Here is a 26,951-nt window from a genome sequence, read left to right as displayed (position 1 = left end):
AGCCAAAGGACTCAGGTTCAATTCTCCAGTATCCACATAAAGCCAAATGCACAAGCTGACACGTGCATTTGGAGTTCATTTACAGTGGCTGGAAGCCCTTGCATGTCCGTTCCCTCCCTCCCTCCCTCCCTCCCTCCCTCCCTCCCTCCCTCCCTCCCTCCCTCCCTCCCTCCCTCTCTCTCTCTCTCTCTCTCTCTCTCTCTCTCTCTCTCTCTCTCTCCTTCTCTCTCATAAATAAATAAATAAGTTGTCTTTTTTTAAACAAAGCTGAAACTCAGCCTGGCCAGGTGGTACAGGCCTGTAATCCCAGCTACTTGGAAGACTGTAGCCTTCCTGGACTACAGTGCAAGTTCAAAGTTTAGACAATCTAGTGGGATCCTGTCTCAAGGAAAGTAAAGAGGACAGGTGATATGGCCTGGAGGTAGAGTGTTGCCTAGCATGCATGAGGCCTCCCACTGGTTCAATCCCTAGTACTGGAGGATGGGGGGAGCTGAAATCCAAGGACAAGGAGAAAATCTCGAGAGTAACGATGAAATCTAAATTATTTTACAATATAAAAGAACCTCAGTAGGATTAAAAGTTCTTAGCCGGGCGGGCGTGGTGGCGCACGCCTTTAATCCCAGCATTTGGGAGGCAGAGGTAGGAGGATCGCCGTGAGTTCGAGGCCACCCTGAGACTACATAGAGAATTCCAGGTCAGCCTGAGCTAAAGGGAGGCTCTACTTCGAAAAAGCAAAATAAATAGCTGGGTGTCGTGGCGCACGCCTTTAATCCCGGCACTCGGGAGGCAGAGGTAGGAGGATCGCCAAGAGTTCGAGGCCACCCTGAGACTCCATAGTGAATTCCAGGTCAGCCTGGGTTAGAGTGAGACCCTACCTCGAAAAACCAAAAAAAAAAAAAAGGAAAATAAATAAAAGTTCTTTTTATCAGAAACACTGGAGGCCAGAAAGAAGTGGAAATAAATAAATAAATAAATAAATAAATAAATAAATAAATAAATAAATATATATATATATATATATATATATATATAATTTATATTCCCCAAAGAATAAGATTAATAAGGATTTTATTACAATTTAGAGTTTTAAGGGCGCCCTCTGTGGGCAGGGTGAGGGGCGCGGCGGGGACCCGAGTGTGCGTGCGCGCGCGCGTGCGGAGCGGACTCTGGCCGAGCGCAGCGCGCGCTGATGGAGCGGAGCGGACGCTGCTGGCGTTGGAGGCGGGTGGCTGGGCGTGAGCGGCTCGGGGCGGCGCGTGCGGCTGTTCGTGCTGTGGCCGCCGAGGCCTCGGGTTCCCGGTCATGAGAGGAGGATCTGAAGCAAAGAAATCTGAGAAAAAGTACTGAAGGGCCATGCAAGCCAGTTGTAACCAGCTGCACAGTTCTCCAGGATGTGCAAGTGGTGAAGATGCCTCTGCCTCCCAGGGTCCCCTCCCATCAAGACTGGCTGGAGATAGGTCTTGTCTTTACTGCGGAGAGGTTCGTATTCAGATGAACTCCATGCCTAAAGCATACCCTGGAAGTCCAGGCTCTAGAAACAAAAGGTCAGCTGCCCATAGCTGTACCCATGGGTGTGCGCAGGGTCGGTTCCGGATTCACTCCCCTGATGAAGAAAGGCAGCCTGATGACCCGACCCCGGAGTCTGGGGAACATGCAAGCGGCTCCTTCTCGCAATTTCGCCATCTCTTCAAGTGGCTGCAAAAATTCTTCCTTACATTTTGATTCTGGTTATCAAACTTGTTAATGCAGCATATAACAGGAATTTCCCTTGGAATTGGGCTGCTAATAACTTCTATGTATACAAACAGAAGCATTGTAAATCAAGTTTTTCTAAGGGAAAGGTCCTCAAACATTCAGTGTGCCTGGCTACCAGTATTCTTAGCAGGACCTTGCGTTCTTTTATATTACACTTTTCATTTTTTTTTTAATTTTTTATTTATTTATTTGAGAGCGACAGACATAGAGAGAAAGACAGATAGAGGGAGAGAGAGAATGGGCGCGCCAGGGCTTCCAGCCGCTGCAAACGAACTCCAGACGCGTGCGCCCCCTTGTGCATCTGGCTAACGTGGGACCTGGGGAACCGAGCCTCGAACCGGGGTCCTTAGGCTTCACAGGCAAGCGCTTAACCGCTAAGCCATCTCTCCAGCCCTACACTTTTCATTCTTAATCACTTTATTACAGCTTAATTTTCTTAAATCCCACATTGGGTCCTTTGAGCTTCTGGGAAGTACTTTGGATTATTGGAATTACAGACTTCATTCTGAAATTCCTCTTCATGGGTTTAAAATGCCTTATTTTATTGGTGCCTTCTTTTATCATGCCTTTTAAATGAAAGGGTTACTGGTACATTCTTCTAAAAAGAAGAATTATGTCAGTGTTACCGAACTTTTGTTCCCTTACCAGATTGGTTTCGATACCTTATAAGCTATGGAGAGTTTGGTCATGTAACTAGATGGAGTCTTGGGATATTGTTGGCTTCATTCCACCTCATACTAAAACTTTTGGACTTTTTTGGACATTTGAGAACCTTCCGACATGTTTTTGCGATTATTTTATACCCGACCAAGTTATGGAGTGGCTGCCAGCAAGAGACAGTGTTCAGCTGTGGATGATATTTGTCCAATATGTCAAGCTGAATTTCAGAAGCCAATTCTTCTAATTTTTCAGCATATATTTTGTGATGAGTTCATCACCCTATGGTTTAACAGAGAGAAAACATGTCTACTGTGCAGAACTGTGATTTCAGATCATATAAATAAATGGAAAGATGGGGAGCCACTTCATCACATCTTCAAATATTTTAACTTCTATAAACTTTTAAGACCACAAAACACTAAATTTTATTTGGTATTGACAAAGGTATCAATATTGGTCTCCAGGACTAGAAGAAAACTGTTTTTGTTTGTTTTTGTTTTTCGAGGTAGGGTCTCACTCTAGCCCAGGCTGACCTGGAATTCACTATGGAGTCTCAGGGTGGCCTCGAACTCATGGCAATCCTCCGACCTCTGCCTCCCGAGTGCTGGGATTAAAGGCATGTGCCACCACTCCGGGCTAGAATAAAACTCTTGATTCAAATGGTTTTAGAATATTGCAAGACATATATATATATATATAGTCCAGTTTCTTAAAAGATTACATGAAACAGCTGTATGTTTTATAATGTATATCTTTTCTGGACATGGTGGCATACACATTTAATTCCAGCACTCGGGAGGCAAGAGGTAGGGGGATCGCTGTGAGTTTGAGGCCACCCTGAGTATACATAGTGAATTCCAGGTCAGCCTGGGCTAGAGCGAGACCCTGCCTGAGGAAAAAAAATATATTCAATTTAATGAATATACATTATTCTACCTAATTATTTGGCAGGTAATTGCAGTGTTAAATTGTGTGTCTTTTTGCTGATGGTACAAAACAGAAGTTAGAAACTAGAACTAGGCCAGGTGTGATGGCTCAACCTGTAATTTCAGCACTCGGGAGGTTAAGGTAGGAGGATGGCAATGTTCACCCTGGGCAGAGACCTTGCCTCAGAAAGAGAGACATTGAGAAACACAAAAGGGAAAAGAAACTAGAAGTGGTGGTAGTTTCTAGATGGGTCAGGTATTATTTTCTTGACACTTTTCAGAATAAAGATTTTTTTTTCATAGCATTTTAAGACAGTATCTGAAATAATTTTCTCTAGTTTTGACTTTTATAATTACCATCCTAAAAATTGTTATTCACAAAATTTGTATTTTTGAATGGAAATTTGAAAAGCTTTATTTTACTTGTAACAATCATAGTTTTTGTTTATTTTTATTTATTTATTTGAGAGCGACAGAGAGAGAGGGAGAGGGAGGGAGAGAATGGGCGCACCAGGGCCTCCAGCTACTGCAAACGAACTCCAGACGCGTGCGCCCCCTTGTGCATCTGGCTAACGTGGGACCTGGGGAACTGAGCCTCGAACCAGGGTCCTTAGGCTTCCCAGGCAAGCGCTTAACTCCTAAGCCACCTCTCCAGCCCATAACAATCATATTTTATAAGTAAATATTTACTGAGGATGATATATTTTAATATTGTATTTGCTGTATGATGATTAATAATCAGTGAGAATAAATAATTTAAATTTATTTGTAAAAAAAAAAAAACTTAAGAGTTTTAGGAGGGAAAGACTTAAGAGTATAGCAAGTTTCAGACCAGAAATGAACAGAAGACCACCCAAATAAAATTTAAAAGGAGAGTCTTTATTCAGGCCGGCCAGTGCCTGTCTCTCTACAGCTGGCTGCTGACGAAGAGAACAGCAACAGTCTATCTGTACAGTGAGTTTTTAAAGGGAAATCCACTTTCCCGCCTTCACTGTTCAGTCACCCCCTTCCCCCTAATTAATTTTGCAAGAACAAGCAAGCATGGTTTACAAAAGCAGAATTTGGTGGTCAGCACAGATCAGGCACCAGATAAGGGCGAGACAAAACACCAGCTGTTGGTATGCAGCATGTACCAGGGACCATGTTGCCTTGACTTTAGGGAAAGACTAACACCAGATATCTTAGCTACTGTTCTGTGTTAATCTTTATTCTCCTATAGCTCCTGGAGAATGTCAAGATGGCTTCCCTTAGGTCTGTTGAAGTTGTTTCAAGACAATGTGAGTTTAAGGGAAGGAATAAACTCAAAGCTCTTGCCTCAGGTTGGGGTCTTTTGTGGGTGTGGGGACTGAGCACGTATCTGGGGTCAGGTTTTCTGGGAAAATTTCTTCACAGAAATCTTAATCCTAGCTGTGCGTGGTGGCACACGCCTTTAATCCTAGCACTTGGGAGGCAGAGGTAGGAGGACCACCTTGAGTTCAAGGCCGCTCTGAAACCACGTAGTGAATTCCAGGTCAGCCTGGGCTAGAGTGAGACTCTACCTCGAGGAAAAACAAACAAAAAAAGAGAAAGAAATATTTTTTGAAAATTATTTTTACTTATTTATCTGAGAGAGCGAGAGAGGGAAAGAGGCACAGAGGGGGGGGGAGAGAGAGAGAGAGACAGAGAGAGAGAGAGAGCGCCAGGGCATCCAGCCAGTGCAAACGAACTCCAAATGCATGCGTCTCCTTGTGCATCTGGCTTACATGGGTACTGGCGAATTGAACAGAGGTCCTTTGGCTTTGCAGGCAAATGCCTTAATTGCTAAGCCATCTCTCCAGCCCCCAAACGAAAGAAATCTTAATCCTCCAGGAAGGGTCCTTTGGGAAGGGGATGATTATCTGTCCTAGGAAAGGAGAACTCCTCTAGGGTAAAGGAATAAGACAAGGCCAGATATTTCTGACCAGTTGCAAACTGGAATGACTTGGATTCTCCCTCTACAGGCTCAAAGACATTCCTTACCTCTACTTTGAAAAGAGGTATTACCCCTAAACTGCCTCAGAAGAACACAGGCTTAACATGCACAAGGCCATGGATTCATCCTATAGTTCCAAGAAAAGGGACATTAGAAGTAAGCGAATTACTTGATTAAATGTATCCAGATAAATTTTCCATTTAAAAGTCATCATGGTGGCTCATACCTGTAAGTCCAGAACTCCTACTGAGCTAGGAGGATTGTACTGAGTTTGAGGCAAGCCTGGGCTACCAAGTGAGTTCTAGGTTAGCCTGGGCTAGAGACCATGACTCATAAAAGGAAAAAGCATTAAGGGTTGGGGATATAGTTCAGCTGGTAGAATGCTTGCCTAGTGTAGTGTGAAATGTTTTTTTTTTTTTTTTTCCCCTGGTGTAGCAGACAGCTTCAGGTTCACTGAGATGAACTTCCAAACCAGGCAGAGTCATGGAGGAAGAGATATCTATTGAAGCTTATAGATCCAGAGGAAGTTTCATAATGGCAGAAGAAGCTGGCCTGATTTCACAGGTCCAAGCAGAGAGAGAGAAGCCACAAGCCAAAAGCTCTACCACATAGCACACTTCAGGAACTCTAGGTGGAACTAGGCACTTTGCATATCTTTTTTGGGGGGTGGTGTTTCAAAGTAGGGTCTCACTCTAGCCCAGGCTGACCTGGAATTCACTCTGTTTTCTGAGGGTGGCCTTGAACTCACAGTGATCCTCTTACCTCTGCCTCCAAGTTCTGGGATTAAAGGCATATGCCACCACACCTGGCTGCATATCTTTAAATTGGAATTTCAAACCTACCACCACACCTTAATATCTACCCAATGACACCTCCTCCAACCAGGTGACTGAAGTGTGCCATATACCTAGTTATCACTGCATTGTTCTGTACCAAAATTGTCATAGTTTCTGGGTCACTTGCCTGCAATGGCCAGAGTGGAATGTCAAGTGAACCACTTCATCGCTCCTCCTACATGTCTTTTTTTTTTTTAACCTGCTCAGTGGAGAAGAACTCATATCTGACTCTGGGAACCAAGTCAGATTCCCTAGAACAGGAAACCGATGGGCTCCAGAGACAGCCTCCACTGCTCTTTAAGAAGAGTGGATATATACATCAATATATCTCTCTAATAAGTAGGCCTATCTCCTTTTGTTCAAACTGTTCTCACGTTTGGCTGGAGAATCTGTTCTATTTTATGGATGGAGTATACTAGGGAGAACAAGGATACATCAATACATCAAGGACAGCCAACTGTCTGCCATGAGCTGGGTCACCTCCAACTCATCAACCAGGACCCAGAGTCATTACAGAAGTGGTGACACAAATACTGCCCTCATGGCTATTTAAAACCTCTATACATATAGACAATATACCATGATCATAATCCACTCCCGTCACCCTCCTGTTTCCTCCTCTAAAGTCTTCCCTCCGCTGAATCCCTTCTTTCCAACTAGTGTGTCTTTTTTTTTTTTTTTTTGAGGTAGAGTTTTACTCTAGCCCAGGCTGACTTGGAATTCACTATGTAGTCTCAAGGTGGCCTCAAACTCCTGGCAGTCCTCCTATCTCTGCCTCCAAAGTGCTGGGATTAAAGACATGCACCACCACACCTGGCTCTACTTTATTATTTTTTTTAATTTTTAAATTTTTATTTTTTTATTTTTTTTTAAGGTAAGATCTCACTCTAGCCCAGGCTGACCTGGAACTCACTCTAATTCCAGACCGGCTTTGAACTCACATCTATCCTCCTACCTCTGCCTCCTCAGTGCTGGGCTAATGAAACCATTTTTATAGTGTGGGCAGGATCTCTGAAAGCCCACCACCATCCATTCTAGGCAGGCCCCAGTTGGCCCCAGGAGTTAGCAGCTAAGGAGATAATAAGGAACATTAGCAAGATCCAATGCAGGCAAGATGGCTCAGCAGCAAAAGGGGCTTGCTTGCAATTCCTGTCAGCCTGAGTTCAACTCCCAAGATGCCCACCTAGGCAAGATGAAAAACAATGGCAAGGCATCTGGCATTTGCTCATTTGCAGAGACAGAAGTCCCTGGTGGGTATGCATGTGTGCATGTGTGTATATGTGCACACACATAAACAAGTAATAAAAGGGGGCGCTGGAGAGATTGCTTAGTGGTTAAGGCACTTGCCTACAAAGCCAAAGGACCTTGGTTCGATTCCCCAGAAACCATGTAAGCCAGATGCACAAGGTGGCACATGCATCTGGAGTTCATTTGCAGTGGCTGGGGGCCCTGACACACCCATTCCCTCTCTCTCTCTGTCTCTAAAATAAGTACAATAAAATAAGTAAATGTTTTTTAAAGTAAAATAAGATCCAAAAGAGAATGAAAGATTCCATTACTTGTATCAACTGTTTCCTCACAAAAGCAATGTTGGAAGCTGGAGAGATGACTTAGTGCTTAAGGCTCATGCCTCCAAAGCCTAAGGACCCTGGTTCGATTCTCCAGGTCCCACATAAGCCAGATGTACATGGTGGCGCATGTGTCTGGAGTTCGTTTGCCATGGCTAGAGGCCCTGGAACACCCATTCTCTCTCTCTCTCTCTCTCCCTCTCTCTCTCTTCTCTCCCTCTCTCTGTCTCTAATAAATAAGTGAAAATAAAATATTTAAATTGTTTTAAAGTTAAAAAACATCAATATTGGAGAGAGTATCATAAATAGGAGGCATTATCCCATCTAGACTGCCATAACCCACATTTTCCATTTTTTCCACTTCTTTGCCCTGTGGTCCTTCCATGGGGTTGCCTTGTTTCTCCCCACACCCATGGTTTTCAGTGACGTACATTCAAGCTGTTTGGCCTGACCCAGGGCCAAGGAGGAGTGAGGCCATACTCCAGCCTATTGCTGTGCCTGCCATTCATGTCAGCTTCCTTGGTCTGAAAGGCTCCATGAGGCCACAATGTGACTAAAGCCCTGGCCAGTCTCTCCTTCAGCCAAATTAGGTGCTCTGATAGCCTTGGGCTAAGTGAGAAACTTCCACCTCTAGCATACCTTTTCACAGGAAAGAAAAATACACAGCTTGGGCTGGAGAGATGGCTTAGCGGTTAAGCGCTTGCCTGTGAAGCCTAAGGACCCCGGTTCGAGGCTCGGTTCCCCAGGTCCCACGTTAGCCAGATGCACAAGGGGGCGCACGCGTCTGGAGTTCATTTGCAGAGGCTGGAAGCCCTGGCGCGCCCATTCTCTCTCTCCCTCTATCTGTCTTTCTCTCTGTGTCTGTCGCTCTCAAATAAATAAAGAAAAAATTTAAAAAAATACACAGCTCATTTGAGGAGCAAAATTGCCTACCTGTGGTGGTTTGATTCAGGTGTCCCCCATAAACTTAGGTGTTGTGAATGCTAGGTTCCCAGCGGATGGAGATTTGGGAATTAATGCCTCCTGGAGGGAGTGTATTGTTGGGGGTGAGCTAATGGGAGTTATAGCCAATGTCCCCTTGCTAGTGTTTGGCACACCCTCCTGTTGCTATTGTCCTCCTGATGTTAGTCAGGGGTGATGTCTACCCTCTGCTCATGCCATTGTTTTCTCTGCCCTCATGGTGCTTCCCCCTTGAGTCTGTAAGCCAAAATAAACCTCTTTTTTTCCCACAAGCTGCTTTTGGTTGGGTGATTGCTACCAGCAATGAGAACCTAACTGCAACAGTAAAGTGGTAGTGAGGAGTGGGATTGCTGCTAGACAACTGGATGTGTGGCTTTGGCCCTTTGGAGCTGATTTTCAAGAGGAATGTGGAAGGATTTGAAACCTTGGCCTCAGAGATGTCTTGCAGTGCTGTAAGTACAGCTTGATGGACTATTCTGGTCAGAGTTGAAAGACCTGAATGCAGTAAGGATTATGCACTGTGAGGTTTGGTTTATGAGAGTGAGAAAGAGCTTTGTCTGAACTGAGCTAGCAGTTTGTGTGAGAAGCTTGCTGTTATGCCTGGGTCCTGAGAAGTTGTGCAGGGTTGTTTTGCATAGAAATGAACTGGTGTGAGCACAGGAATATGGCACAGAAAGAAAAATCTTTGGGTGAACTGCTGCCCGTTCAGCTGCAATTGAGAAATTATACCCTTTGATATTGGACTAGCTGACCTTCACTGAGATAACAGAAAGAATGTAGACTCTTTAGAAGGGGCCTGAGTGCTCAAGGAGTGTGCTGTTCTTTAAAGTCTGCTTTATTTCCCCCTGGATTAACAAATTGGCACCCTACCTGGTGTTGTGGAGTATAAGAAATGCAGGAAAGAGAGGGTCATTGAGTTTGGAACATGGTCATGTGTTTTGGAAATGGCCATGGGCCGTGTGAAGCAGGTTTGCTGGATGCCTGCCTGGAGACCCCATGGGTCTGTGAGGATGAACCGGGGATTGCAGTGGAGACCCAGTGGAGATGCCAGGACCACGAAATGGCTGTTAAGGAGCTGCCGGCCCTGATGAAATTTTCTAGGACTGAGTAGCCTAGCTGGTGGGGCAGAACTGGAACTCCAGAGACTTGTTGCTGGTTAGAATTATTGGACTTGGTGATTTGTCACTGGCTAGAGTTGTTGGACTTGAAGCTACAGAATTTTATGTTTGTCCTGGTTGTTTTAAATCTTGTATCGGTTAAATATTTATTTACTATGTCCAGTGCCATCTTTTGCAGTGTGAATGTTTATTCTCTGCCATTATTGGCTTTGGGGGGGTATTTTTGGTATTATGGTTCAGTTAAAAGATCTTGGACTATGGGGTTGTATGAATGTCATTGGAATTGATGAAAACTATGGGGACTTTTAAAGTTGGATGAATGCATTGCATGTTACATCATGCATGGTTATCAGTTTATGGGGGCCAGGGGTGGAATGTGGTGGTTTGATTCAGGTGTCCCCCATAATCTTAGGTGTTCTGAATGCTAGGTTTCCAGCTGATGGAGATTTGGTAATTAACACCTCCTGGAGGGGGTGTATTGTTGGGGGCAGGCTTATGGGTATTATAGCCAGTGTCTCCTTGCCAGTGTTTGGCACACTCTCCTGTTGCTTTTGTCCACCTGATGTTGGCCAGGGGGTGATGTCCACCCTCTGCTCATGCCATCGTTTTCCTCTGCCATCGTGGAGCTTCCCCTCGAGTCTGTAAGCCAAAATAAACGTCCTTTTTCCCACAGGCTGCTCTTGGCTGGGTGATTTCTACCAGCAATGAGAACCTGACTGCAACACTACCTCTGGAACAAGCCTAGTCTTTGTCATCTGCACCAGACTTTGAGTCTTCTATGAACTGTTCTTCCAGCTTTAAAACTTTCCATGGGCTCACTAGCACTGAATTTGGCTCTTTGCCAATTTTATCTTCAGAAACTCCAATTTGACACAAATCTTATCAAATTTCCTTTTTTTCTGGTGATTTTTTTTTTTTTTTTTTTTTTTGGTTAGGTAGGGGTCTCTCTCTAGCCCAGGCAGACCTGGAACTCACTAAGTAGTCTCATGGTAGCCTTGAACTAACAGTGATTCTGCCTCCTGAGTGGTAGGATTAAAGGCGTTTGCCACTATGTCCAGCTTCAAAATTTGCCTTTGAGTGACCCAAGTGGACCATTTATCTGTTTGGCTCTTCTCTCATCTCCTCTACATTGCTTCACCCCTCTACAGATCGAATTTACATGCTGGTCTAAATCTTTCAGATCTGACAAAGCCCGTCCTACCTCACAAAAATCACATTCCACCAAGGAACTAATTAAAGCAACTAAAGCCTCAAACCAGTTCCGAGGTCCTGGGATTTTTTTTTTTTTTTCTGTTTTTTTGAGGTAGGATTTCACTCTAGCCCAACTGACCTGGAATTCACTATGTAGTCTCAGGGTGGCCTCGAACTCACGGTTATCCTCCTACCACTGCCTCCCAACTGCTGGGATTAAGGGCGTGCATCACCATGCCAGGTTTTGGATTAATTTCGTTCTTCACTCTCCTGTTGATAGGTTCAGAATTTATAAAACCAATGATACAATTTCTTTTTGAATCCAAAATTTTATTAACATCAACAAGGGAGTAGTGGGGATTCATAGCAAAGAAAACAGGGAGAGAACTCTGAACAACCTAGTAAGAGGAAGAAGGTGCGCATGCACACGTGTGTGTGTGTGTGTGTGTGTGTGTGTGTGTGTGTATGTTTTGTTTTGCAGGTTTTTTTAATTTTGAGGTAGGATCTCACTCAATCCAGGATGACCTGGAACTCACTCTGTAGTCCCAGGCTGGCCTTGAGCTCTCAGATATCCTCCTACTTCTGCCTCTTGAGTGCAAGAAAAGGTTTTATAGTCTTTTTGTAGAGAAGTAGGAAGAGGTGGCTCTTAAACTGTGCTGTATCGGGTGTATGGGTGTCTGCTTCACATGGAAGGTGGAAATTTTTCTAGGACCACACCATCCCAAATGTTTAGAAGATTGTTTTTTTTTTTTTTTAAATCTCATTTTGTGTCTACAGATGCTAACTCTAAGGGAGAAGCTGTTTTCATCCCACTCAGGTACCAGAGGACCTAGGAATAACCATAATAGAAGATACTACTTCTAGAATCCCAAGTCTTGGCTTACATAAAAGGAGAGAAAAAATAACTCTTTGAAACTTCAATTTCTTTTTGGTTTTTCAAGGTAGGGTCTCGCTCTAGCCCAGGCTGTTCTGGAATTCACTGTGTAGTCTCAGGCTGGTCTTGAACTCTCAGAGATCCTCCTACCTCTGCCTCCTAAGGCATGTGCCACTATGTCTGGCTACAGAAACCTTAATTTCTAAAACATAAGATAGCTTTCTCTGTGAGTTAAAGAAGGGCAAGAGGGAGTAAGGGAGAGTTAGGATGAAAGGAGAAGCTTCTGAAATCTTTACATTTTGAGCCTTTTGTTTACATCATAAAGAAAAAGAGGGAAAGGAACAAGATAAAAGGGGAACAAGAGAAGAGGGTGAGGAAGCCACACAGGTTGGGTCATGGGGCGATGTAATCATATCTGACTGCTTCCTGCTGTACTTGGGCGATGTGGGGCAAATCATGAAGCTTCTTCTTTCATGTTGTCAAATTCAGAAGTTGGTATCTGTATTCTTGCATCAGGAGGACATTGTGTGGGTCCACAGGGCTTGTTGGAGGGTAATCTGGATGAATCTGGTTAACAAACAAGTCAGAATGGCCCTACTGAGAGAAGAATTAAAATTATCATTACAGGGGTGACTACGGGAGATCCACAAGAAATTTTGAACCATTTGTCCCATGACTGTGAGACCTTTTGTCTAATTTCTAAGGCACGTTCAGCTAGTCTTTGCTGCATATCTAGATGTTCCAGAGTGGATCATATAAAAACAGTATTCTTCCTCCAAAAAGAAGCAGATCATTGGCAGGATGGCTTAGTTGTTAAGGTGCTTGCTTAAAAATCCAAAGGACCCAGGTTTGATTCCCCAGGATCCACATAAGCCAGGTGCACAAGGTGGCACATGCATCTGTAGTTTGTTTGCAGTGGATGGAGGCCCTGGAACACCCATTTTCTCTCTGTCTTTCCCTGCCTCTTTCTCTCTATTAAATAAATAAATAAATATAAATAAATTTTTAAAAGAGGCTGAGCCTGGCCTTTTTCTGTTGAGGAATGGCCTGTATACCACCTTTTTTGAAGTGTGACTAATGTTAAGAAATCTACTTGGTCTTGAATTATCAGACTCTGAGAAATATCATTAAGGCTATCTTGTGTATTTAAGATAAAGAATGATAATAGGTTACTGAGGTTGTTAGGCCTCCTATTCATATACCCATTCCCAGTATCCCTGGGGCTATAAGCAGTGGAATGAGAATAGGAATTCTCTTTCTCCATGTGAATAGTTAGAGGTACAGGAAAACTTTGATTATTTAGAGGCACATCTATAGGGGATAAATATGCCAAGATACACATTCCTGTTCAGTAAGTAGAAGATAGAGGTAGGCTAAGATGCTACAGAAAAAGAAGCCCTGTTCAAATAAGTGGAGAGATGAAGGGTGAAGAGATGGTATTTCTTTTCCCAGAGAAAGAGCTAGATAAAGCTGTCCCTGCCAGAGGCTAGTGTATGATTGTGGGATTAGGATTTGAGGCATTTTGAAAGAACAAGAAGTGTTTGTGTTATCTAGGTAGTAAGAAAAGGAAAAATTGGACGGGGGAATATTTCTACAGGTTTATGGGGATTTCCCATTCATTGGCAGACCACGAAAGGTCATAGAGGTGGGGTAACTCCAGCAATACAGGGATCCACAGGATCTAATTCAATACGTAGGGAGGTAGAAATTGAACTTGAGAAGGATAAAGGTTGGAAGAACTTCCTTTTTGCTATGGGGAAGACTGAATAATACACTTAGTGTGATAGGAAGTCAGAGGCAGGTTTGACAGTGATGGTATGGTTACATAGAGAGAACTCTAGTTGTACTGCTGGATGTTTCTATAAAAAGATTGTCTTGTAAATCAGAGGGAGGCTTGTTCTATTAAGGGAGTGTGCATAGAAATGGGTCCAATTATGGGAACTCTGTCAGCCATATATTTGGAGAGCTTAGAGATGTACTAAATATAAGTGTCATGAAGCTTGAAAGCCCTGTGTGTCAGGGTGGCTGTGTTTTATCTGTTAGTGAAAATATTTCCTTTTCGTATTTGTGTCCAGAATGATGCCTGTGAGTTTACCTAAGCTGTCAGAGGTGCTTGGATAGCTGTCTATGCTGAGGTAGAGAGGGAAAAGCATAGCCAGCTGTCATCTGCAAGGTCAGCATTAGAACCATTAAGGAGGTGGTGAAAGGGGTTAAGAGTATGCTCTAAGTGGTTAGAAATTAGAGCACCCTTCATTGTTACTGAAATGAAAAGTAAAGTAAGAACAGAAAAATGGGGTTCAGAAAGAACCATGCTGTTAGTCTGAGTAGACTACAATTATTAGAACAAAGGTAAAGAATTCAATTTCAGGGGGTGTAAAGTCTACAAGGTCTCCCTGTAGCCAACAGTCTGTCACAAATTCTAGCAAATCAGAAATTGCAATGCTGTCTGGTAGTTGACAGTGAGAGAGTTCAGAGAGGATAATTGTGAAGAATTCCTCTGCTCTCTGTAACAAAGACATTGTTGACAGAGGGAGGAGGAGAACGATCTCACCAGGTTGATTTTTGAATAGGAGTTCAAGGTACCCCTTGGTGTGGTAGGAGTAGGCAGAGAACTTCCTCTGATATCAAGTCCAAAGTTGTGGCAGTATCTGTTTTGCGTACCAAAATGTGGTGTTCTGGTGCTGGCTTTAACCTAGAAAAACAAATACAAGAGCTGAGGCTCAATAATTTTGCAGCAGTAGGGGTGGTAAGGAGAACCAAGTGGGGTCTCATCAATTGAGGATGTAGAGGTTTGGCGGTCAGGTTCTTTAAGTAGAGCCAGTCTCCCGGTTGGATAGGAAGAAATGGTGATTCTAGAGAGGGCTTGAGCAGAAGTTTATTGGCGGTGCACCTTATAAAGTGTCTGGTATGAGAGAGGGCTGGGATATAATCACCCAGAAGTTTGGGGGTAAATGGAAAATTTCCCAAAACAGAAGGCCTGCCATCTAGTAAGGTGAAGAGGGGTTCTGGATACTGCAAGAATTCTCATGAGAGCTATAGGGAGAAAGTTAATCCAGTAGTTTGTATTTGCATCATTAATTTGATAATATATATCTCTTTTTGTAAGCTATCTCTTTAGACTGATTGAGATGGGGAGGGGATATGATGGAGAACGGAGTTTCAAAGGGGAAAGAGGGGGAAGGGAGGGTATTACCATGGGATTTTTTTTTTTCAAGGTAGGGTCTCACGCTGGTCCAGGCTGACCTGGAATTAACTATGTAGTCCCAGGGTGGCCTCGAACTCTCAACCTACCTCTACCTCCCGAGTGCTGGGATTAAAGGCGTGCGCCACCACGTCCGGCAGATGGGATATTTTTTATAATCATGAAGGTTGTTAATATAAATTTGAAAAAAAAAGATATTTCTTTATAAGTCCATTCACCCTCTACTTTTCCAGATGACTGACTCTGTAAGGGATATGGAGCTTCCAAATGATGTGGAAGGCTTTAGTGAATCCATGAGTAATTTTGGATACAAGCACAGTGCTGTAAGGAAGTGGAAAGCCCAAATGGGGGGTATTATCTCTTTGATTAGGACACTTATTACTATATAAACACTCTCAGAATCACAGAGAAATGTTTCTACCTATCCTGAGAAAGTATCTATCATAACTAACAAGAATTTGACCTTTATTTTTTCTTTTCTTTTTTTTTTTGGTTTTTCGAGGTAGGGTCTCTGTCTGGTCCAGGCTGATCTGGAATTAACTATGTAGTCTCTCAGGGTGGCCTCGACCTCATGGAGATCCACCTACCTCTGTCTCCCGAGTGCTGGGATTGAAGACGTGTGCCACCACGCCCGACTCTTTTTTTTTTTTTTTTCTTTTTGTTTTTATTTTATTTTATTTATTTATTTATTTTTGAGGTAGAGTCTTGTTCTAGCCCAGGATGACCTGGAATTCACTATGTACTCCTAGGTTGCCCTCAAACTCACAGTGATCCTATTTCTGCCTCCAGAATGTTGGGATTAAAGACATGTGCCACCATGCCTGACTAAGAATTTGATCTTTTTAATAGATGGCATGTGGGTAAAGTCAATTTTCCATTACTGGCTAGGGATTTGTCCTTTGGCCTGATGAGTTGGGAAAGGTGGAGTCTTAATGCATCCCCAGGGTATTTTTTGGCATACCTGACCATCTTTGGTTGCATTATAGATGTCACTAATAAGACAGGAGCCTCTATTAATTGAGAAAGGAGGTTAGTGAGGGAACAGTGTCCCACATGAAACTCGTTATGGAGGGCTGTTAGGATGTTAAATTTTTCTTTTTTGTTTTGTTTTGTTTTTGTTTTATGATGTAGGGTCTCACTCAAGTCTAAACTGACCTGGAATTCACTATTTAGTCTCAGGGTGGCCTTGAACTCATGGCAATCCTCCTACCCCTGCCTCCCGAGTGCTGGGACTAAAGGCATGTGCTACCACGCTTGGTCAAGTTTTTCTTTTTGAGGTAAAATTATTTTCCCTCTCTTAGTAAACCAGCCCTGGTTTAGGTTAGCCACTTTGTAGGATAATTCTATTTTTTAATTCAGGGGACTGGGACAGAGGATTGTAGGGCAGGGCAAGGAAGAGGGAAGAGGGGCAGGTAGCTTGAAGTTTAGCTTCCTTATTAGCCTTGCTGTTCCCAAAGCTGATAAAGGAGTCTTGTCTCTGGTGCCCCTTACAATGGAGAATAGCTGGTAGATGGTGGTTGACAAGCAGACTGTAGTAGGTTTGTTTGGTTGGTTTTGGTTTTGGTTTTCTTTCAAGTCAGGGTCTCACTGTAGACCAAGCTGACCTGGAACTCACTCTGTAGTTCTAGGTTGGCCTTTAACTCACAATAATCCGCATACATCTGTCCCCCGAGCGCTGGAATTAAAGGCATGAGCCACTATACCCAGCTAACAGTTTTAATATTAGAAAATTTTTTATAATAGGTGACCCTTCAAAGCTAAGAAACCTCTCTCCAGATGGGAGAATAATATGAAAGGCATACTTTGAATATACATAAATATTAACTGTTGGGCTAGCAGTTAAGGTATTTGCCTGCAAAGCCTAAGGATCCCGGTTTGATTCCCCAGGACCCACGTAAGCCAGATGCACAAGGGGGCGCATGTGGGAGTTTGTCTGCAGTGGCTAAAGGCCCTGGTACACCCATTCTCTCTTTCTATCTGCCTCTCTCTCTCAAATAAGTGAGTAAATAAATAAAATATTTTTAAAAGAATTTTAAAAATTAACTGTTGACCATTTAGCCAGGATTAATGCTCCAGTTAGTGCTATAAGTTCTGCTTGTTGTAAGTGGCCCCAGGTGGAAGTGGCCCCAACTCTAGGATTGAATCTGGGGTAACTATAGCATATCCAACTGTGTTCTTTTCTATATTTTGGTTATTCTCCCAACTATGAACTATGTGGGAGGTGGGGAGGGCAGAAAAGGGTCAAAAATATTAGGAAATAGGTTAAGAAAATTATCTAACCATCTGAAACTCAAGAATATTTTCTAGTTTAGAAGATGTTGAAGAGGGCATAAACTAACAGGGTTTAAAGAGTTACTTCTGAGCAGGGATATACTTGGAATTTGGAGGAGGGTTGCATGTATGGCTTCAATGTGAGACAGAGAGATTACAGAGGTTTCTTGGTGGGTTAGAAGGGGTTTTATGGATTGGGATTTGTAGACATATAGATGAAGATAGGGAAATAGTTTGAAAGTCTCTTGGATTAGGACAGTATTTAAGGCTAGAGTTTGTAAGCAGTATTGTCACTCTAAAATAGATTTACCTAATTGTTTAGAGAAGTAAGAAACTATCTGGGCATCCAAGGACATCTATGAAGAGGTAAAAAGGATTGGATTAGACAAGTCTAGGGCAAAAACAGATGTAAGAGCTTCTTTGAAGAGGTAAAAGTATCTCTGATAAGAATTAGGCAAAGCCAGGAGTGGTGGTGTACAACTTTAATCCCAGCACTCAAGAGGCAGAGGGAGGAGGATTGCCATGAATTTGAGGCCACCCTGAGACTACATAGTGAATTCTAGGTCAGCCCAGGCTACAGCGAGACCCTACCTCGAAATAACCAACAACAACAAAAAAAGGCAAATCTACAGGCTCATGGGGATTCCCTGAAGTCAATTGGCATAACAGCTTGGTGAGTGGCCCAAAGTTTGGACCCCAAAGTGGGGTCCAAAGACTAAAAATGTTGGCTAGACCAAAAAAGATAAGATGGGGCTGGAAAGATGACTTAGTGGTTAAGGCACTTGCCTGCAAAGCCTAAAGACACGTTTGATCTCTCTCCAGATCCCATGTAATCCCGACGCACAAAGGTGAGGCAAGCACAAGGTCACACATTTCCACTAGGTGGCACAAGCATCCGGAATTCAATTGCAGTGGCTGAGGCCCTGGCACTCCAACTCTTTCTCCCCACCCTCTCTTGCTCTTGCTCTATCTAAAAAAAAAAAGAAGAAGAAGAAGAAAAAGAAAAGAAAAGAAAAAAAAAAAAGGTAAGATCAGATTTGGAGAAGGGAAAGGGTATTTCAGTAATTATATTTTTTCATTCTGAGGTAAGACCCCAGTGCATGGCTGTTAGGTGTATCTCTAAATATATAACTTCAGTTTTAAAGAATTGCACTTTTTTTTTTTTGTTTTTTTGAGGTAGGGTCTGTCTCTCTAGCCCAGGCTGACCTGGAATTCACTATGTAGTCTCAGGGTGACCTCGAACTCATGGCGATCCACCTATGTCTGCTTCCTGAGTGCTGGGATTAAAGGCATGCACCACTGTGCCCAGCTAAGAATTACATGTTTGTAGGTGAAGCCCTATACCCCTTTGTGCCAAAAAGTTAGGTAGAGTGACAGCATGAGTTATAGGTAGAGAGAAGGAAGGGCTACAGAGAAGAAGGTCATCTAAGTATTTGAAAAGGGTTCTGGGAGGGAGTGAAAGTTGGAAGAGGCCTTAAGTCAAAACCTGGCCAAAAATGAGGACTGGGTTGGAGAGCTGACTCAGCAGCTTGCAAAGCCTGATGGTTTCAGTTTGATTCCCAAGGACCCATGTATAGCCAGATACACAAAGTGATGCATGCATCTGGAGTTCATTTGCAGTGGCAAGAGATCTTGGTGTACTCACTCTTTCTCTCTCCCTCGGCTTGCAAATAAATCAATTATATATTATATATATATATGTATGTATGTATGTTGTGTGTGTGTGTGTGTGTGTGTGTGTATGATGTTGGAATCCTTGAGGGAGGACAGTCCACATGAGCTATTGGGCTGTTTCAGTGGAAGGATCTGTCAAAGTAAAAGCAAAGCTATCTTTTGAAGCTGGGTCAAATGGAATAGTAAAAACCATGCATCTTTGAGGTCTATTATAATAAAGTAAAAGTTTTTAAAATATTTTATTTATTTATTTGACAGAGAAAAAGGTGGGGAGAGAGAGAGAGAATGAGCGCACCAGGGCCTCCAGCCACTACAAATGAACTCCAGACACATGCGCCCCCTTGTGCATCTGGCTATCGTCGGTCTTGGGGAATTGAACCTGGGTCCTTTGGCTTTGCAGGCAAACTCCTTAACCACTAAGCCATCCCTCCAGCCCTGAAAGTTTTTTGTAGGGATAGAAGAGATGATAGAATAGAAATTGGGGGGCTGGAAAAATGGCTTAGTAATTAAGTGCTTGCCTGTGAAGCCTAAGGACCCCAGTTCAAGGCTCTATTTCTAAGGTCCCATATAAGCCAGATGCACAATGGGGCGCATGCATCTGCAGTTCGTTTGTAGTGGCTGGAGGCCCTGGCACACCCATTCTCTATCTATCTGTCTCTTTCTCTCTCTGTTTGTTGCTCTCAAATAAATAAATAAAAATAAACAAAAAAATTTAAATAAATTGGAGACTGAAGATATTATGGGTCTGATGGCTTCATTAATGCTCTTAGATCTTGAACTGAACAGTTTGCACTGTTGGGTTTCTTTATAGCTAGAAGGAGTTTGTAATGGGGGAAGTTAGCTGATCTTAGAAGACTTGAGTTAAGAAATTTGTTAATAAATGGTTGAAGGCCCTGGAGTACATTGACAGAAATACGGTATTGGGCTCAATTATGAAAGAGCTCAGGGTCTTTTAGGGTGACTTTCACAGAAGGTAGTTTTTAGCTATTAAAGGGTTTTCAATGTCCCAGACTATGGGATTTACCACAGAGGTCAATGGGGCTGGGTGTTGGAGAGCCAGAGGAGTGTGTGCTAGGGTAACTAGAAGCAGAGTACTCGGCTGATTTGTAAATAGGTGGAAGGAGATAGTAATGTGGAGTTTAGATTAGATGTCTCTACTCAGAAACGGGGCAGGGCAGGGCATGGTGTGATAATTAAGAGGGACGGAGTCAAGGTCAGCATATCTAGGACACAGGATAGGGGATGAGATTTTCTTCTCCAAGTTAGGGTCTCACTCTAGTCCAGGCTGATCTTGAATTCACTCTGTAGTTCAAGGCTGGCTTCAAATTCATAGTGATCCTCCTAGCTTTGCCTCCCAAGTGCTAGGACTAAAGGCATATGTCACCATGTCTGGCTAGGAGGTGAGTTTTTAAAGCTTAGAAATAATGCTGTCAGGCTGGAGAGAAGGCTTAGTGGTTAAGGCACTTGCTTTTGAAGCCTAAGGACCCACATTCGACTCCCCAAGTCCCACATAAGCCAGACACACAAGGTGATGCAAGCACAAAGTCACATGTGTGCACAAGGTGGTACACACATCTGGAGTTCGACTGCAGTGGCTGGAGGCCCTGGCATACCAATTCTCTCTAGCTCTCTTTCTCCTAAAAAAAAATAATAATGCTGTCAACCTACATAAAGGTAAAAGAAAGGAGCAAAAGTCCTGAATATTTAATTAAAGCCAAATGGGTAACTCCAGAGTCAACCATGAATGAAATCCACCTACCTGTAACTATAGGTTGACCCTGGGTGATGACAAGAGTCCTTGAAGCTTCTTCTGAACCAGGTCAGTGTCAGTCCTTGATAACCAGTCCTAAGAGATCAGGAATTGAGAATCCTCATTCTGAATTAAGCTTTGGATTTGTTGGCCTTTGCCCAGGGGCTTAGAGACATCTGATTTTCAATGTCCCTCTTTTTTGCATACTGTGCACACTTTCCTTTTGGCCACATTTGTGAAAGAGGAACAAGGTAAAGATACCTTTTTCTTTTCTTTTTTGTATTTTTGAGGTAGAGTCTCATGCTAGCCCCTGCTGACTTGGAATTCACTATGTAGTCTCAGGCTGGCCTTGAACTCACAGGGATTGTCCTACCTTTGGAATTAAAGGCATGTGCCACCATGCCCAGCAAGATAGCTTTCAGTCATCCAGGGATTAAGGCCCAAGGAGAACATGGATGCTAACTTGCCTGTCCTGGCAGACCTAGAAGCCATGTCTGATCCAGTCTCATGCAGTACAACTGCAAGCAACAACTCAGCAGTTCTCCCTACTTCTTCAAGTTGTCCCAAAGCCAACCCTTCCTAAATTAGCCTATGGAGTCCACGAGCCAATCAGGTCTCTCCCTTACACACCTGAGTAGGATGACAAGGCTCAACCTAATTGGATGCCTTACCCACATAAAGGAGTCTAACCACTTGTGCAAATCTCTTGGACTGTTTTTCACTACCCTGGTCTTTGCTTCCTGGCTCCTGTTGGTAAATTCTCCGCTTTTCCAGCCTAGCTGGAAAGAGGGAGGATCTCTTTTTGCATGACGATTTTTCTGCCCATTTTTCATGTGTCCTTTGTTCTGAGGCTCTCTTGCCTAAACACATATGTAGATCTCTCTTTCTTCTCTCTCCTGGGCTTCGCTTCCTGATCCCCATTGGTAACTTTTTTTAATCTGGGTACTTTCCTGCTTGCTTTCTACATTCATTTTATTGTGGGATGCTTTCTTGTTTTGCTGCACGTATGATCTTGCTCTGATCACTTATGTAACAGGAATCTTGTGGCTTGGGTTTTCATACTTTGCCTTTTTTTTTTTTTTTTTTTTTTTTTTTTTTTTTTTTGAGGTAGGGTCTCACTCTGGCCCAGCCTGACCTGGAATTCAATATGTTGTCTCAGGGTGGCCTCGAATTCACAGCAATCCTCCTATCTCTGACTTCCAAATGCTGGGATGAAAAGCATGCTCCACCACACCCAGCTCATACTTTACCTTTTACGTGTGTGTTGTGTGTGTGTGTGTGTCCCTTTTCCAGAGTTTTCTTCCCCAGAGATTCTTTTTTTGGGGGGGGGTATTTTTATTTATTTATTTGAGAGCGACAGAGAAAGAGGCAGAGAGAGAGAGAATGGGCGCGCCAGGGCTTCCAGCCACTGTAGACAAATTCCAGACGCATGCGCCCCCTTGTGCATCTGGCTAATGTGGGTCCTGGGGAATCGAGCCTCAAACCGGGGTCCTTAGGCTTCACAGGCAAGCACTTAACTGCTAAGCCATCTCTCCAGCCCTCCAGAGATTCTTTGTGAAGATTCTCTCCATCTCCCCTCCCCATTTCCAGGCTGCCTAGTGGGAGAATTGCCTTCTGACTTGTACCTTTCAGCTAGCCTTCCATCTGGACCCCAATTCTTCCTAAAATAAATCTCATAATTTATAATTTATGCTTCTTGGAGTCTGTTTCTCCATTCAGATAAGGGCCCAAAAGTTTGGGTCCACAGGCCTAGGATCTCTTCCATCTTTGTGAATTTGAATCCCTTCCTGGACCTAAAAGTCCTACATCATTTGTCTCATGTTCCTGGTGGTAGCCTCTTGGAAGAAAAAAGATTTTCTTCAGCTGTCCCTTAGGGCAGTTGCTATTAGTTAGTATTTGGCCTGTTTACATCTCCATTTCTGGTTTCTCATCTCTTCTTCCCTATTATTGAAAACCCTAAAAACTGTTTTTTTGTTTGTTTTTTTGTTTTTTGTGACTTTAAGAGTCCCCATAGTTTTTAATCAATCCTAATGAGGTTCAAACATGTCCATAATCCAAGGTCTTTTAACTGAGCCATAACACCAAGAAAATAGCCTCAAAAAACCCATAATAGCACAGAATAAACATTCACACTGCAAAAGATGGCACTGGGCATAGTAAAGAAATACTCAAGCAATACATGAATTAAACAGGGCAAATACCAAACTCTGTAGCTCCAAATCCAACAACTCTAGCCAGTGACAAGTCTCCAAGTACAGTAATTGTAACCAGCAAGAAGTCTCTGGAGTTCCAATTCTTCCCCTACAGCTAGGCTACTCACAGTCCTGGAAAATTTCATCTGAGGCTGGCAGCTCTCCTTGGCAGCTATCTCATGGTCCTGGTGTCTCCACTGGGTCTCCATTGCAATCCACGGTTCATCCTCTGGCCCCATGGAGTCTCCATGCAGGCATCCAGCGAACCTGTTTCACACTGCCCATGGCCATTTCCAAAACACAAGACTGTGTTGCAAACTCAATGACCCTCTTTTTCCTGCATTTCTTATACTCCACAATACTAGGTAGGGTGCTAATTTGTTAATCCTAAAAACTGTTTTTTGGTTTTTGGCTTTTCGAGGTAAGGTCTCACTCTGGTCCAGGCTGACCTGGAATTAACTCTGTAGCCTCATGGTGGCCTTGAACTCACAGGGATCCTCCTACCTCTGCCTCCCGAGTGCTGGAATTAAAGGCATGTGCCACCATGCACAGCCTAAAAACTGTTTAATGAGGTTTTTTGAGGGGTTTGTGGCCCATCTTCTAATTTTTTTTTATTTTTATTTTTAAGTTTTTCGAGGTAGGGTCTCACTCTAGCCCAGGCTGACCTGGAATTCACTATGTAGTCTCAGAGTGGCCTCAAACTCACGGTAATCCTCCTACCTCTGTCTCCCGAGTGCTGGGATTAAAGGCGTGTGCCACCACGCCCTGCCATCTTCTAATTTTTTGAGTTTTTTTTCTTACTATCTGGAGAAGTCTGGGTATAATGTATGTGTTTAAAAATTGTCTCCTGGGCTGGAGAGATAGATTAGCAGTTAAGGCATTTGCCTGCAGAGACAAAGGATCCCAGTTCAAATCTCCAGGACCCACATAAGCCAGATGCACAAAGGGATGCACGCATCTGGAATTTGTTTGCAGTGATTGGAGGCCCTGGTGCACCCATTCTCTCTCTGTCTCTCTCTCCCCCTCTTTCTCTCTCTTAAATAAATAAATAAATATATATATTTTAAAAATGTCTTCTAGGGTTGGAGAGATGGCTCAGCGGTTAAGGCACTTGCCTGTAAAACCTAATGACCAAAGTTCAATTCCCCCATACCCACGTAAGGCTAGATGCACAAAGAGGTGCATACATCTTGAGTTTGTTTGAAACAGTTGGAGACCCTGGCATGCCCATTCCTTCTACCTCTCTCTGCTTGCAAATAAATAAATAAATAAAATATTTTTTTCTTTTTTTTAATATTTTAAAAAGAAAAAAAATGGACTGGAGAGATGGCTTAGCAGTTAAGGTGTTTGCCTGCAAAGCCATAGGGCACAGCTTCGATTCCCCAGGACCCATGTAAGCCAGATGTACAAGGTAGTACATACATCTGGAATTTGTTTGCAGTGGCTGGAGATGCTGGAACACCCATTCTCTCCCCCCGCCCCGTCTCTTTCTCTCAAAATAAATAACTAACTAAATAATATTTTTTTAAAAAGAAAAAGCCAGGCATGGTGGCACATTCCTTTAATCCCAGCACTCAGGAGGCAGAGGTAGGAGGATCACCATGAGTTCGAGGCCACCATGAGACTACACAGTGAATTCCAGGTCAGCCTGAGCTAGAGTGAGACCCTGCCTCAAAAAGGCAAAAAAAAAAAAAAAAAAATTGTCTCCCAGTTTCCAAGTTTGTATCCAAAATTCATATACTTAATAATAGCCTCCATAAAGGCTCATAAAGGCTGCTGCATTTTCATCAGAATTTTGTGTGATTTTTTGTATTTTATTATAGTTTACTGCCTTGAGTATGACTCTCTTCATTACCTCAATTAGACAAGTTTAAAAATTAGACATTGTTTTTTGAGGTAGAGTTTCACTCTAACCCAGGCTGACCTGGAATTCACTATGTAGCCTCAGGGTTGGCCTTGAGTTCACAGTGATCCTGGTACCCTGCCTCCCAAGTGCTGGGATTAAGGCATGTGCCACAATGCCCAGTTGAGACATTTGCTCTTAGATGGAGAGAATCTTCTTCTTTTTTTTTTTTTTTTTGGTTTTTCAAGGTAGGGTCTCACTCTGGTCCAGGCTGACCTGGAATTAACTCTGTCATCTCAGGGTGGCCTTGAACTCATGGCAATCCTCCTACCTCTGCCTCCCGAGTGCTGGGATTAAAAGGCGTGCGCCACCACGGCTGGCTAAGAATCTTCTTGATAATTCCATTTAGGACCCACAGAGGAGACCACTTTATTTCCAGTAAGATGGCATTGAGGGTCCTGAATGTCAAGAGAATCTGCAAAAGGTATGTCCGAGGCCCACAAACACCCTTTCTCCTCTGGGAAGTGGTGGAAGCTATAATTATATGTGCATCATGGAAAGTTATACCATAGGAGTGTATATAATATGTTGGAGTGCTTTAGTGTATTGGGTGGGATCAGCAGAGAAAGAGCCAGATGACATTCAATTTGAGAGAGGTCAGAAAGTGAGAATGAGGGCTGTAGAGATTGCTTAGTGGTTAAAACACTTGCCTGCAAAGCCAAAGGACACAGGTTCGATTTCCCAGGACTCACGTAAGCCAGATACATAAGGTTGCACATACGTCTGGAGTTTGTTTGCAGTGGCTGAAAGCCCTATCATGCCTATTCTCTCTTTCTGCTTCTCTCTCTCAAATAAATAAATAAATAATTTTAAAAAAGAAAGTGAGAATTTGATGTGGAACTTAAGATGCCCTGAGCTCCAGGGACCTCTCTTAAAGGTGCGTTGGAAAGATGGGGAAGACATTCAAGGTGTCTGAGAACACAAAGTTTTTGAGCTGGTAGCTGGATAAAAAGGTAGTAGGGGAGAATGGTAAAGTGGAGGGTCATAGGCAAGGCAGGAAGTCGAATCTGAGTTGCTCTAAGAAGGGATGTTGAATGTAGTTTATTTAGGGAGCGGACAGCAGGGGATTTGGGGAAGAAAAGACGCTGGGAGAAAGTACCCTCCAGGTCAAAGTCTACTGAAGAGTCCTTTAATGTGCCTGGTCTGGAAGTTCATCTCAGTGACCTGAAGCTGTCTACTAAAAAATTGGTAACCGAAGTGGGGTGAGATGAGTCTGACCATATGGATTTTGGCCTTTTCAAAGTTTTGTTTTAGAGAAATGGGCATGGACGTGGTACTTATAACTAAAAACACCTTCTAGAGTGGTAAACCAAATATTATGGACTATTCTTAGGAGAGTTTGAAAATGCTAAGTGAAAAGAAAATTAAACTTAAAGGCTTGTCTCATCAACTTTCTAAGGAGAAGGAAAGAGTACAGAGGACTTTGTTGGAACTAGAACTGGGTGTTGTAGTCAGGTTCACATTGCTAGTAGAAATCACTAAACCAAGAGCAGCTTGTGGGGCAAAAAAGAATTTATTTTGGCTTATAGACTCGAAGGAAAGCTCCACAATGTCAGGGAAAATGATGGCATGAGCAGAGGGCGGATATCAACCCCTGGCCAATATAAGGTGGACCATAACAACAGAAGAGAGTACTCAACACTGGCATGGGGAAACTGGCTATAACACCCATAAGCCCACCCACAACAATACACTGCATCCAAGAGGTGTTAATTCCCAAATCTCCATCAACTGGGATTCTAGCATTCAGAACACCTAAGTTCATGGGGGACACCTGGAACAAACCACCACATTCTACCCCTGGCCCCCATAAACTGATAACCATACCTGATGTAAAATGCATTGTATTCATCAAACTTCAAAAACCCCCATAGTCTTTATCAATTCCAATGGTGTTCAAACACCCCCATAGTCCAAGATCTTTTAACTGAGCCATAATACCAAAAAAAAAAAAATTCCCCCCCCAAACCCATATGGCACAGAATAAACATTCACACTGCACACACCCACAAAAAAAAAAAAAAATGGCACTGGGCATAGCAAAGAATCATTCAAACAATACAAGATTGAAAACAACCAGGGAAAACATCCAACTCTGTAGCTTCAAGTCCAACAACTCT

General features: G+C 43.1%; 1 pseudogene; it reads left to right on the top strand.

Moving 5' to 3' along the window:
* Window positions 1–1,331: 1,331 nt before the first annotated feature.
* Window positions 1,332–2,804, top strand: LOC123456504 (annotated as a pseudogene).
* Window positions 2,805–26,951: the final 24,147 nt, after the last annotated feature.

Source organism: Jaculus jaculus, chromosome X (genome assembly GCF_020740685.1).
Source record: "Jaculus jaculus isolate mJacJac1 chromosome X, mJacJac1.mat.Y.cur, whole genome shotgun sequence".
NCBI classification, from domain to species: domain Eukaryota; kingdom Metazoa; phylum Chordata; class Mammalia; order Rodentia; family Dipodidae; genus Jaculus; species Jaculus jaculus.
This window is presented reverse-complemented; position numbering and strand designations above follow the sequence as displayed.